The sequence below is a fragment of the Argopecten irradians genome, chromosome 6, assembly GCF_041381155.1.
Source record: "Argopecten irradians isolate NY chromosome 6, Ai_NY, whole genome shotgun sequence".
Classification (NCBI taxonomy): Eukaryota; Metazoa; Mollusca; class Bivalvia; order Pectinida; family Pectinidae; genus Argopecten; species Argopecten irradians.
The window spans coordinates 35,760,547-35,772,603 of record NC_091139.1 but is presented as its reverse complement, the minus strand read 5'-3'; the positions used below and the strand labels follow the sequence as shown (position 1 = coordinate 35,772,603).

Sequence of the window (12,057 nt, the reverse complement as noted above, 5' to 3'; positions counted from 1 at the left end):
GAATTCCTCTTTGCAAAGGGGAATATGAAAATGACAATGAAACGATAAATCTAAATAAGAAGCATTTAATTAATCTTAATCGCTCGACCACAAATTTTCTCCACTATATTTTGAATTTGTAAACAAAAACAACGTCTTCATGATGATCATATAAAGTGAGAAGCCAATGGTATCACTTGATGTACACCATGGATGCAGCTCTTATTATGATGTCGGTCAAAGCTAAATCAAGTTTACTTCAAACACGTAGATAGATTTCTAATCGTTATATGCCATTTTGCGTCAGATATAACATAATTTTAACATACATTTGACTTTGTTTGAATGATATAGCGTAACATCAACAGCCAGGATCCTTTCAGAGCATGCAAAGTTTAGGGGCGGAAGTAAGGAACTAGTCTCAATCGCACGACCATACAATACCCCCATTATCTTATAATGGATATTTATCAGATACAATACAATCTTTATGACGATAAAGTTATTGTGAAAAATGTTAACATGTTCATTCAAGGGATTGGTTTAGGAGTGAGGACACACTATAACATTGCTAGGTTACTAAGTCTAATTTCAGGCAGCATTTGAATGTGACTCTTTGTTCAACGTTGTAAAAAGTCGGCAGAATGAAGGACGTGCACTTAACCACTTGTCTTATAACCTTACCAATGAATATCGCTTAGTATTATTCTCATAAGAGTGTAATACTGACTGGTCTAAAGCAATACTCATGTCGCCTGTGACTGTTTTACATGGTTACCTTTGCAATATAGCCTCGTGACGTCAAGGCGTCAACAACATCACTATTTTCTCGGTAAAATTTAACATTTGTTTTACAGAAACTAATAATATAAAAGATGTAAACAACGCGTGAACAAATGTGAAAATATCAAGCAATTTGGAGTTGCGATTTTCATCGAACTTGTTTTAAAATGGCTTGGTATAATAGTTGTAAAATTGCAATAAAACTTAAGTTATGAGAGAAAAATACTCATTTTTGGATCGCAAAATGTAGTGAAACCCATGGCAAAGCCTGAGGTTTTACAACATTTTGTGATATTCGGGAAGAATATCCCTATCTTCCATAACCAACTATGAAAGAGTTTGATATTAACATTGTTCGAGTTTGAAATACATTGCGTTCATATAAAGAAAACTATTTGTTGAACATTGTGTTTTTAAATTTAACTCTATGGAAGCTTTTCTATTGTATTTTTTGTCATTTCGAAACTGAATTGATTTAAAAAGCTAATGCGTTAGGCAGAAGTCTTTCTTGGCTTTGGTATCGAGTAATAAAATAGAAACTGGTCCCCCATGTTGCGCCTCTGACAAGCGGAACATTTCCGTCCTTGTTTTATCAGCACGAAAGCTACATATATATGTTCTTTACTCAGTAAACCATATGTCAGCCACGTATATATTTTTAAACTCCTCTCGCTCGGTCAACGAAAAAAAGAATATTTCGGAATCCATGAGCGAAATAATGGTTTACATGTTCCTGAAGATAGTTCGTGCAAACAGTAAAACCACAATAAACAAACAAATTCCAAACAGGGACAAAGATGATACTGATTGCGAAAAGTTGAATACCGAATAGAATTGATCAAGCAGGCTTGATAACTGAAACAGGTTCATTCTAAAAACAATGGTCGACAATGTACCTGGTCACGGTGGCTGAATGGTTTAGATATCTGACAATATGCCACAATCCTGGAGTATATATTGCAGAGGATGTACCTTACTGTTACTATACTTGGCACACGTCACTTGAATTTCGTGTAGAACTTGTTAGTGAGACGATAAACTCGTGCATTTGTACTAATTATTATATTAACGTCAAATAAAATATTCTAACGCAAAATGTCTACAGCTAAAAACGCTGAAATATTAATTTTCACAAAACATAAGTACGTTTTTGTAGTACCTTTCTGTACGTCTTTGGTATAGACCGTGTACTCAGTCTTTCCGTTGTATAATGTGACGGATGTGGTGTGCTTTACGCTATATTTGCCGACACACGTCAGTGAGATAGCACTATTAGAACGGCCTAAGTTCCACTCTAACAAGGAACACGAATTTACCGCAGCTTCCCAAAACACACAGACATTCACATACGCAACAAATCTTAATAGGGCTGGTCTTCTTTTACTTGGCCTTAACTGTTAAAAGGAGGTGGATCCCAATCGACCAGCCAACACGTCTCAAATATTTTGACATATATACCTGACAGTACGGTGCTGTGATTTGGGTGTGAAACTAACGAAAACAAAGAACAATGTAGTCCTTATTATATAATTCTTCTTATAGGATATATATAGGTTATATTCCAAAAGCGAACAAAGGAATGAATGGTGGACTTACCTTTATTCGTTTCAAAATATATTTATATATTTACACATATTCCCATTGCAAAAACATACGTATATTATTTTATTGCATACAAAGGTGGTCCTTACGTGACACTGGCTCTTTATATGACATTAACAAGCCTCAGACATTTTGCAATATTTATCCGACGATATGTTGCTGTGATTTGGTCGTTAAGCAAAACACAATGTATTCCTTATTCTAAGAATTTCCAAAGCGAACAAGGGAATAAATGATAGACTTGTCTTATTTCGTTTCAGAATATCTCCCTTGCGGGCAGATTGTTATGTCATTATTATGAGAGCGCAATTCACGTCGTTTTCTCCGAAAAGTATGACGTGACGCTCCCAAACACATGACGTCACAATCAATAGCAGATTACTTTGTAATATGCGAATACAGAATATACACATTTTATTTTTGAAAAAAAACCCACATACATTGATTTATTGCCGTTACAAAAAACCTCCAAACTGTATGGAGTGTACAACAGATACATAGAACAGCACCTGAGAGTATTGAGGTATTTGTACACCTAATCAAATGTAAACTAGACACGCTGTCAGCACAGCGGTCCAGAGATTTATTTCTCTGTAAGTCGTGAGTAACGAAAACAGCAGACGTGACGTTCCAGCGGGGAATTTTTCACTTCCACATATACATACGCCCTTACCTTTCTTCAATAATATTTTTAACTCCTTATGTTGACGAATGAAATACAGATAGTTGGATTGAAACCACATACAATGTACATACAAAGCAACAAGACACAATACCTTTTGCGTTGCACCATAGTCAGAATGCAGTTAGAGATATATTTGTTTTCAATTCGATCCTGGTTTGATTGGCTATTTCTAAATAGAAGATTTCTCGGAAACGCATTAATACTGGATAGGGTGTGTCTGTGTCAGCTTGGAGTGGAATTCATTGTAAAGATTTCAAATGGGACTTTTTCGTCATAAAAAGTTACACAATTACAGTACTTAGTTTTTATTTTTGTATTTTATTGTGTTTCCGGTCGAGGTTACCGAGTACTAAGTATTACTTAACAGTCAGACTAAAGGAACCTGTTACATCATCACACTGTGGTTTCCTGAAGACTAGAGTGACCTACAGATGTGAGTGTAAGGTTATCTTTTACCTATCTTATCTTACCTCGTTATCGAACGGTACTTAGTGGTGCCAATATTAATAACACTAGTCTGCTCTAGGCGGTCAGGGAACGTTAGATTTTCCTCTTCTCCTACATTGGTATGCTTTATGAAGCCAACACAAATAAATATTTATGCCCTATACATATTTGATACTTATCATATCACAGATCGTTACAATAAATGAGTATTTGTCATTTCAATTTTCCAGTAATGCAGAACAGTATGCCTACCTTAAATACATCGCAAACGCAGTACACCTACCTACTTATCAGCGATTCAATTCAAGTACAAAATGAAATTTGAACGTATGAGTGAAACTATGATACGCTTTCTAGCATTTTAGAAAAGGTAAATAGCGCAACCATATTTCAATAATCTATAGAATACAATATACATTGTATCAATCAGTTTAAAGTATTTGTAATATATCAAAGTGCAAGCACAATATTGGAATACCTGATTATTTTATTACGTTGATAGTAATATGAAATGAAAGCTCTGCATGACTGTTTTGACAGTGTAATACATTGACGAATTGATGATAATAAATTATGGTTCATTAAGAAAATAAGAAACCATCGACCAAAAATGTTGTTCAAACTGATTATATAAAACAACCTAGATATTTCATAGTGTTCTGAAGTAGTCAATTTAATAATTGCGAAATTTAGGTCAAGCACTCGGAGAAAAATACCAACCGACAGCTGAATATGTTATCCTCTAAATCTCTAGTCTTCCCTTAAGACAAGAGTAGATACAGATTATCTCGTCACAGTTTCTTGTTCTATTTCATCTTAAACCGACCAAATCTGTTTTCCACTCCAAGGTAGTGGTACTGTAATTTGTCAAGGTTCCATATCATCATAGGTCACGTATGACTTCAGTCTGTAAAATTTGCAAAACGTGCCTGGGTATGAGAGAAACGGTCTAGTTTCAACATGGAAGAGGATATTTTCATCGGTTATAGTTTTTGGAATGTACTTTATGTTAAGCTCCACAAATAATGAGACATAGGTACATTGCATGTAATTCGAATCAAAAGGTTAAGGGGCATTTTTTCACGAGGCCCGGAAAGAAAATATGTGCATCGAATTTTATCAAATACTTCGGGTATGTATACTGTTGATAATAATCCAATAAAACAATGTTATAGCATATTAAACATACATATCTATATACCTGCTCTTGAGGAAGAAACAAATATGATAATAATTACCGGAACATTGGAACTTTATTACCAAAGTTTTGAAAACAAGATTTCGGAAATATCTATAAATAATTTGTTGGAAAGGTTACGTATGGGTTTATGACATCCGCGGTATGGGAGAAGGCCATGATGAGTTGTAATAACCTAATCATTTGTTGTCTATATCAACCAAGTGTCGGATATTAACTTATCGCCAGGGATATAGAGGTTGATTTAATTTAATCATAGTTTCTTTTAACCAACATTTGTATTTCAGCAAGGAATTATCCTTGTAAGAACTGATTAAATTTTGAAGGCGAAATGAAGGAAATATTGTAAAGTATTTTCCAGGAAAAGAGTTACAAAAACATGGGGAGGTCAATTATACATGTACTTTTAATTTCATTTCATAAGATATGACGATTAAGGTATACTTTTGATTAAGATACGCCAAAACACGTCTTATAAAGCAAATGATATGGACCATCATCTGATAATGGACTTTACCTGTCTTTACTTTGAAATAGATACATCTGATCTTCACCAACAGATTAGCTGTTACTTTGGTTTGCAATGATCAACAGTAAATCTATATTTTTCATGATATCATTTTTCTGGCTTCTCTAATTACTGGTATAGATATGCAATTGATTACAGGTGCTAATGGGCATGTTTATATTATCCAATGTCATTTACATCCGAGCAGAGCCAAATTAGGACCAAAGTTCTAACGAGTGGATCTATCTCTGATAAAACATCTGTCTTAAAGACATCTAAAGGTTCCTGCCCGTTAATAAGATATCAAATTCTGCCTGTTTGTGGTATCTTCAAAAGCATTGTTGAGATATAATAAAGATGCTTTATGGAGAAGAAAACATACCAAAACGGTTGCTTCTATAAGAAAACAAGTCACGAAAGGAGATCAATTAGACGCTGCAAGTAAATACTTTTAAGCGATTCTAAACTAAGCTAATGAATTTGCAAGTAATTCTAAAGGACATTACGACATTATCAAAGCCGATTTAGAATAAGATTAAATGAACTTATACACGAATATCAATTTGAACCGTGCTCAGGCCCTGTGCATTTTCATTACTTACAAATTAACGAGCACTTTTAAATCGGCCTCGTGTAATGACCAAACCTGTTTGTTTAAGTAACCACACTTAATATGATAAAAATGAATTCGTTACGGGGGAAGATGCACCAAAACCCACGACAAGCACAGAAAATGCTGACGTTTAGTAAAATATCAATTAAGTTGATGAGATACGAGGGAGCTCTCTAGCCATACTACAATATAACTGTAATAAATCAGCCCCTGGTTTGGCACAGCCGTCATCACATCCCGTATATAATCATCCCAGTAATGGAATATCTATGCTTACAGTAAAGTTAATCAATTTCATCATTTTATAGCTGATTGTAAAACAAGATTTTTGTAATGATACCATCTGCACTCAAAACAAAACACAAATCTGGAAATGAAATAGCCATATCATTACATGTTTTTCAAAATACGAAACTTAAAATTACTTTTTCGTTATAAGTACCTCTAGTTGGATTTTTCTGATTTGCATTAAATGTTGATCTTTGGAACAAGTTTCACAACAATACTTTATGGGTCAGTTTAATGCTAATGAAGCATACTTTAATATCTTGAATTATTAACCAAGTAATAATCGTTACATAATGGTGCTTCAAAAAGTGAAATTGCAAACAGTATATAGATGTGTAGAGAGAAACTGTAAAAGAAAACGAAGCAATGTGTCTCTGAATAGTTAGTGTTCTTTTATTCATCGACAATTCCGTATTTTCATTTTCACATCACTCACAAAATAATCACGTCATAATCGATATCTTCCGAAAATGACATCTGTAATGTGAAAAAATGAATTTTCATAATAAAAATTGTCATCCAGGTCAGGTTACAATACAAAATAAAATCGACGAGCGACAAAGACTCTATATAGAATATTAAAAGCTAGCGTCATTTAATGGCAGTATTCAATATGCTGTGTGTGTAAATATCTGTATGTTTTCGTGTTGTGTTTCGTTGTGATAGCGTTTTTTTGTGTGTGTAGTGTTATCTTATTGAATTATGCCACCAAAGACACCAATCATACTAACATCAGCAGGAGCAGAAACTATCACTTCTATAGAATATAGTGTGTCTCGGTCAGAGGACAACATCTAGAGCCTTTCTGTCTTCCTCACAGCAGAGAATTACCAACTTGAGGTCAAAAGTGAGGCGGTGCAAGGGAGACATAAGGAGAATGTAAGTTAGAAAGAAGAAAAAAGATAAATAGAAGATAATAAAGTCACCTTTTACGATCATCGAATTGAAGAAGCAGGTGGTATTCCAACGCCCTACAATGTACCTAGAGCTACAAGGTAACGTACAAAAGGTAATTAAAATGTCTAGTGTATGATAGAAAAAATAAACACGACAATGTCATCTTAAAAAGTTAATTTTATGTGATATGTTACTAGTTAATCATTTCCATGACTACCGATAGTTCTAAGATCGTACTATCGGATGTATTCTGTGAAGCAATCTGTTGGGTTTTGAGAAGACTTTTACTGATTGTTACACTGTATACCTATTGTACGTAGTGACGACGTTAGTCAGCTGATGTGTAAGTATTAAGATCTATATCACACCCAAGCAGGGATAAATAGGGAGGGTCAGGGTGGTAAGGCTCCGATATAGACCAGGTACGTGACTGACACATTAATGTATCGCTTACAGGTAACTATACTTACCAGATATAGAACTGTGGCAGGCTTGGTAAGTATCGTTAAGTAAAATTCAATTATCATCAGCGTCACACAACAAATTAATGGATTCTAAAATGATCTCAACAGGAAAATAAATGATACCAATTACAATAACGCGTATGATCACATTTGATAATATAAACATATGCGTTTTCTTCTGATAGTTATTTATAGAAACCTATTAGTAATAGTTACAAATCTAATAATACAAGGGCGCGTGCAGGGCCATGAATAAGACACAGACCCGAAAACTTTATTTAAGAAATACAAACCACATGTCGGACGGTAGGATATCATTATATTCTGTTTAGATAAACTTAATTATAAAAAAAAGATATTGAATGATAAAAATAATCTGGGTGACCAAGAACCAAAGTAGAGAATTCTAAATGAAAGGAAACATGGTTGTTAAAAGACCATCACGTGGTCATGTAGCCATGTAATATCCATAGTTACTCGTTATTTAATTACTTATAAACTATCTGTCTTTGTTCTATATCTTAGTTATCTATGAAAACACCACTTTGTCATTCAATATTTGACAATGTGTAAGCAAATTCATAGTCTGAGTATTTTACTGTATGTTGTTCTTCGATTGCACAAGTCTCAATAGACATATTCTGATCATAAACAGGTCAGTTTCTATGACTGCCACTCTCTCCATTTTTACACAATGCCAATTGTTCCAGAATATATGTATTGGTGGGGAGGGGGGGGGGGGTCGTCAAAATGGGGCGTGAAATCATCACTCAACCAATCAAGATCGAGAGAAATGTAGCAATCTCCGAACCGGTAGTTAATTAGTTTGACTCTGACAGTGTAAAGTTTCATTGATTTTGTTTAACGCCCAATTAGCAGATGCCAAGACTTAAGGGTATTGTAATCCGGAGTTTTAAGAGAAAAGTCTACGCTATCATTTTATTCTGAAAATGGTCATCCGTGGTAAAATACCTCATTTTACATTAGACGCTGAACATTATTAGCAATCTAAGTAAATAAGTATTTTGTTAAAATTGTAAGTTAATCTTGACATATTACGTCAAAAAGCAATAAAGACAAGTATCTTATATAAACGATATTCTGATAACATTACCCACATCCGCTGAAATAATTCCCTATAATCTTGCTAATCTGATCTGCCAGACAAGCATGTAATGATGCTAAACATCCGATAGAATACCATATCACATGATGATTAGAGTACATTATAAATCCCTACCTAACAGATAGTACACATGACGTCACGTCACGCGCTAATTCAATCTGCATCCTCTCGTGCTGATGATATAATTATGATGAGCTAGCCATATCTTGGTACCCTAATTGCGGTATTTTAAGCACAAGAATGTAACCACGTGGGATCATTAGCCCACTAAACGAGTGTAAACACACAGGTAGTCCGAAACTTATTCCTTTAGTATTAAAAACATATTGGCCTAATGTTCTCATTTCTTTAACTTTCATGATAGTGTATCGTATATCCCATACTTTACACAGTAACTCCATTGTTGCTAAGAAAAATAGTCTTTTCTTTATCCGGCTTAGGGAAAAGACCGTCCACACGCGCTGAATAGAACAGTAACGTCATCAACATATACGGTACAAACACGACACGTATTCTCAATAACGTCATCATCTTTAACGCTTATTGTATGGGTTTGTGATAATGAGGATACAGAAAAGTTGATTTTTAAGCATTGGAGAAAATTATGAAACATGACCTGAAAGGGGACTATGGATATTTCTACCCTCGTTAAAGATGTGAACGAGTCAGCACTTGACATGCCTCATGCTGAGCATTTTTGTCACTCAGGTAAACTATCAGTTTTTCCTGGATCGGCAAAGTGATATTCTAATAATTTACGATATTAACCCAGATATTTGTATTTTACCGAACAATATCAAACATACACCTAACATATCTGATGCAGCTAAAACTGAAACATGCGCACGACCTATCTCTCCAACCCATTAATCACACACTCTCAAGCTACTGCGATGGATCTTTATATTCAGAAAAGAACATAATCTAAATTAGAAACACACAAAAGTTAACAGATTAAAATATGCAGATGACTTACAAAAAATCTTTCTTTTTGTATTACGTCATCTTTAATATCATTTTATTGTTGGTAATCTCTAAAATCATAATTACTAATCTTGAAAGTAGAATTGAATGATTGCAACATTATCGAGTCATTTCGTTATACAGAGATACTTGTTCAGGTGATATTGAACTTAATGCCACGTATTGTTAAGAGTAACGTCATTGATGTCAGCAGAAATGACGTACTGTTCTCACAAACGGTGATGACGTATAACTCGATACCGCAGACAACGTAACTCGACAAAAACCTAAATATCGTATTTCACAAAAAAGTTGTAGCAATGGACAAGCTGAACATTAATCGTTACAAAGATAGAAATAAAACATTCGAATTGCTATAACATTACATTTACTTATAAAAGACATGAACTGATGAATAAGAACTTAAACCCTAATTTTATAAGTGGGGGAGATTTATGAAATATAAGATATAGCTCTACTTACGTTTATAAGAAAGTCCTCGTTGAGCAGTTTCACATGAATCGTCCGATTCAATAAAATACCATGCCAAAACTATCACAGTCGTAGTCCAAGGAAATAAATGAAGAGTGTGGTTTTCATATACCTTGTCACAGAACCGCCCACAGAATATATCAATTCACCTCATTGTATATTTATAAAGTGACGTGTACAAGAACAAAGTGGCCAACTTCATGTGTTGACTCTATTAGTCCGATGTACGTGCATTTCTTGTCAGCATCACGCACGCGTATGTTTATATATGCTACCGTGCAGGCGGTAGGTATATACAGTTGATAACCTTCTCTTCCGCTGCAAGTCCCAAACACTGTCAGTGATTGTAGTATTATGGGATGTGTTATTGGGTCTAAATAGCCACTTTACATACCTCTAATTAGCTCAAGTAATTAGCAGTCGGTGTTCAGCTCACAAATGATATTCTTCAGTAGCATACACGTGCCAATACTGTAACTATTGGCCTATTTTTTTTTCTCTGATGCTTCATCTTACTACTTTGCTTTAGCAAATACCCAAGTAAACGTCCTAATTGCATATGACTGAGGTTATCAAACAAGTGTGCTCGTTGTGACCAGTTCAAGTAAACAGTCCGACCATATCCTTCCTTCCAAGAAATATCCTACAGCCAGTAATTTTCACTGGAATGTTTTCGCGTTTTCGTATGACATGAGTGTGGCCGAGAAAATGTTTGACATTCAAGATTATCCAGTTATACCTGTGTCTATTGGAAAATACAGCAACACGAACATGCATTAGAGATGAACTCGAAAGGAGAATTATGGTAACATATATACCAATATGGAAACGATATTGAAAAAAAAACACACGAATAAAATGAAAAACAAAGAGAAAAGGGATAACATCTTCGAACTACGCATAATAAGAGATTTTAGGCTAAGCGTCGGGGGTTGACAAGAAAGGAGCTCCTAGGTTTTAGGAAGTCAATCTTGTTTCATTTTCTTACACCCTCGAATTGGCAAAGTACATCGAAAATAAACTTCCGTAACTGTAGATGCCATGAACAATCACCTACTTTGATAAACATTTTTTATTTTGGTGAAATGTTTGTTAATAATCAAACTATATTGTATCAACAGTTTAGAGTTCAAAATCAATAAGGCCACTTTGTACGTTTCAGGAAGTTTGCATTAAAATACGTGTAAGTGAAATGTTGTTATGATTTAAACAAGGAAATGTTTATATGTATTTCATCACGGGATAATTACCTTCAGATTGAAAATGGGGCTGGTAATTACATTTACCATGTAACAGGATAAACGAGGACGTACGATGGAGCGATAAATGTATCAGATTTACAGAAAATCGCTTACCTGTTTTATAATAGTAACACAAACGCTCACTTGTGGTTAAGGATAAAACGTCAAACTAACGAGTTTTCTAGTTGGCTAATTTATATGACCGAGAAATAAACATCTTTTTGATTGGCTAATTTACTGGAATGATAAGAGTAGGAAAACCTGCTCTCCATCCAAACCAAAGTAAGACCAACAAAAAGACATTTATAAGGAAATATTGCACGGAGACCCCGAAAAAGATAATCTTTCGATCAATTCCATATTTATGATGTAATCAGTTTCGCTGCAGGACAACCCCAAAGGAAACCCTTTCGAGCTGTACCCACTTCATTTGTGAGGGGTTCTTTAGTTTCTGTTTATTTTTTGTAAGTTTTTATACCATCTCAATTCATCTGAAAAGATATTGTTAATTGGTGTGATCATGCTTTGATTCCATTCCATTTTCTTTCGAAATTCAACCAAGTACCATTATAAACTATAGAAATGCATTGGAAAAACTTCATTAAAGGGATTAAAATCCTAGTACATTCTGTAGGCCATGTATAAAAATAATATGGAGGATTGATTTTCTGAAGATGCACTGATAAGCATTTTCTACACAGAGAAACAAGGTGAATGAAAAGGAAATGCATTTTGTTATCATATCGAGAACATATCTGATATGCACGGCAC

At 34.5% G+C, this 12,057-nt stretch overlaps 1 protein-coding gene across 1 annotated transcript in view; it reads right to left on the bottom strand.

The window, feature by feature from the left end:
- The window catches only part of LOC138325742 (prostaglandin E2 receptor EP4 subtype-like), a 71,984-nt gene extending 61,725 nt beyond the window's left edge, over positions 1–10,259 (bottom strand). Inside the window, exon 1 of the mRNA XM_069271599.1 lies at positions 10,037–10,259. The gene's annotated coding sequence lies outside the window, so the exon portion shown is untranslated. The remainder of the gene's footprint in view (positions 1–10,036) is intronic.
- Between the last annotated feature and the right edge of the window lie 1,798 nt (positions 10,260–12,057).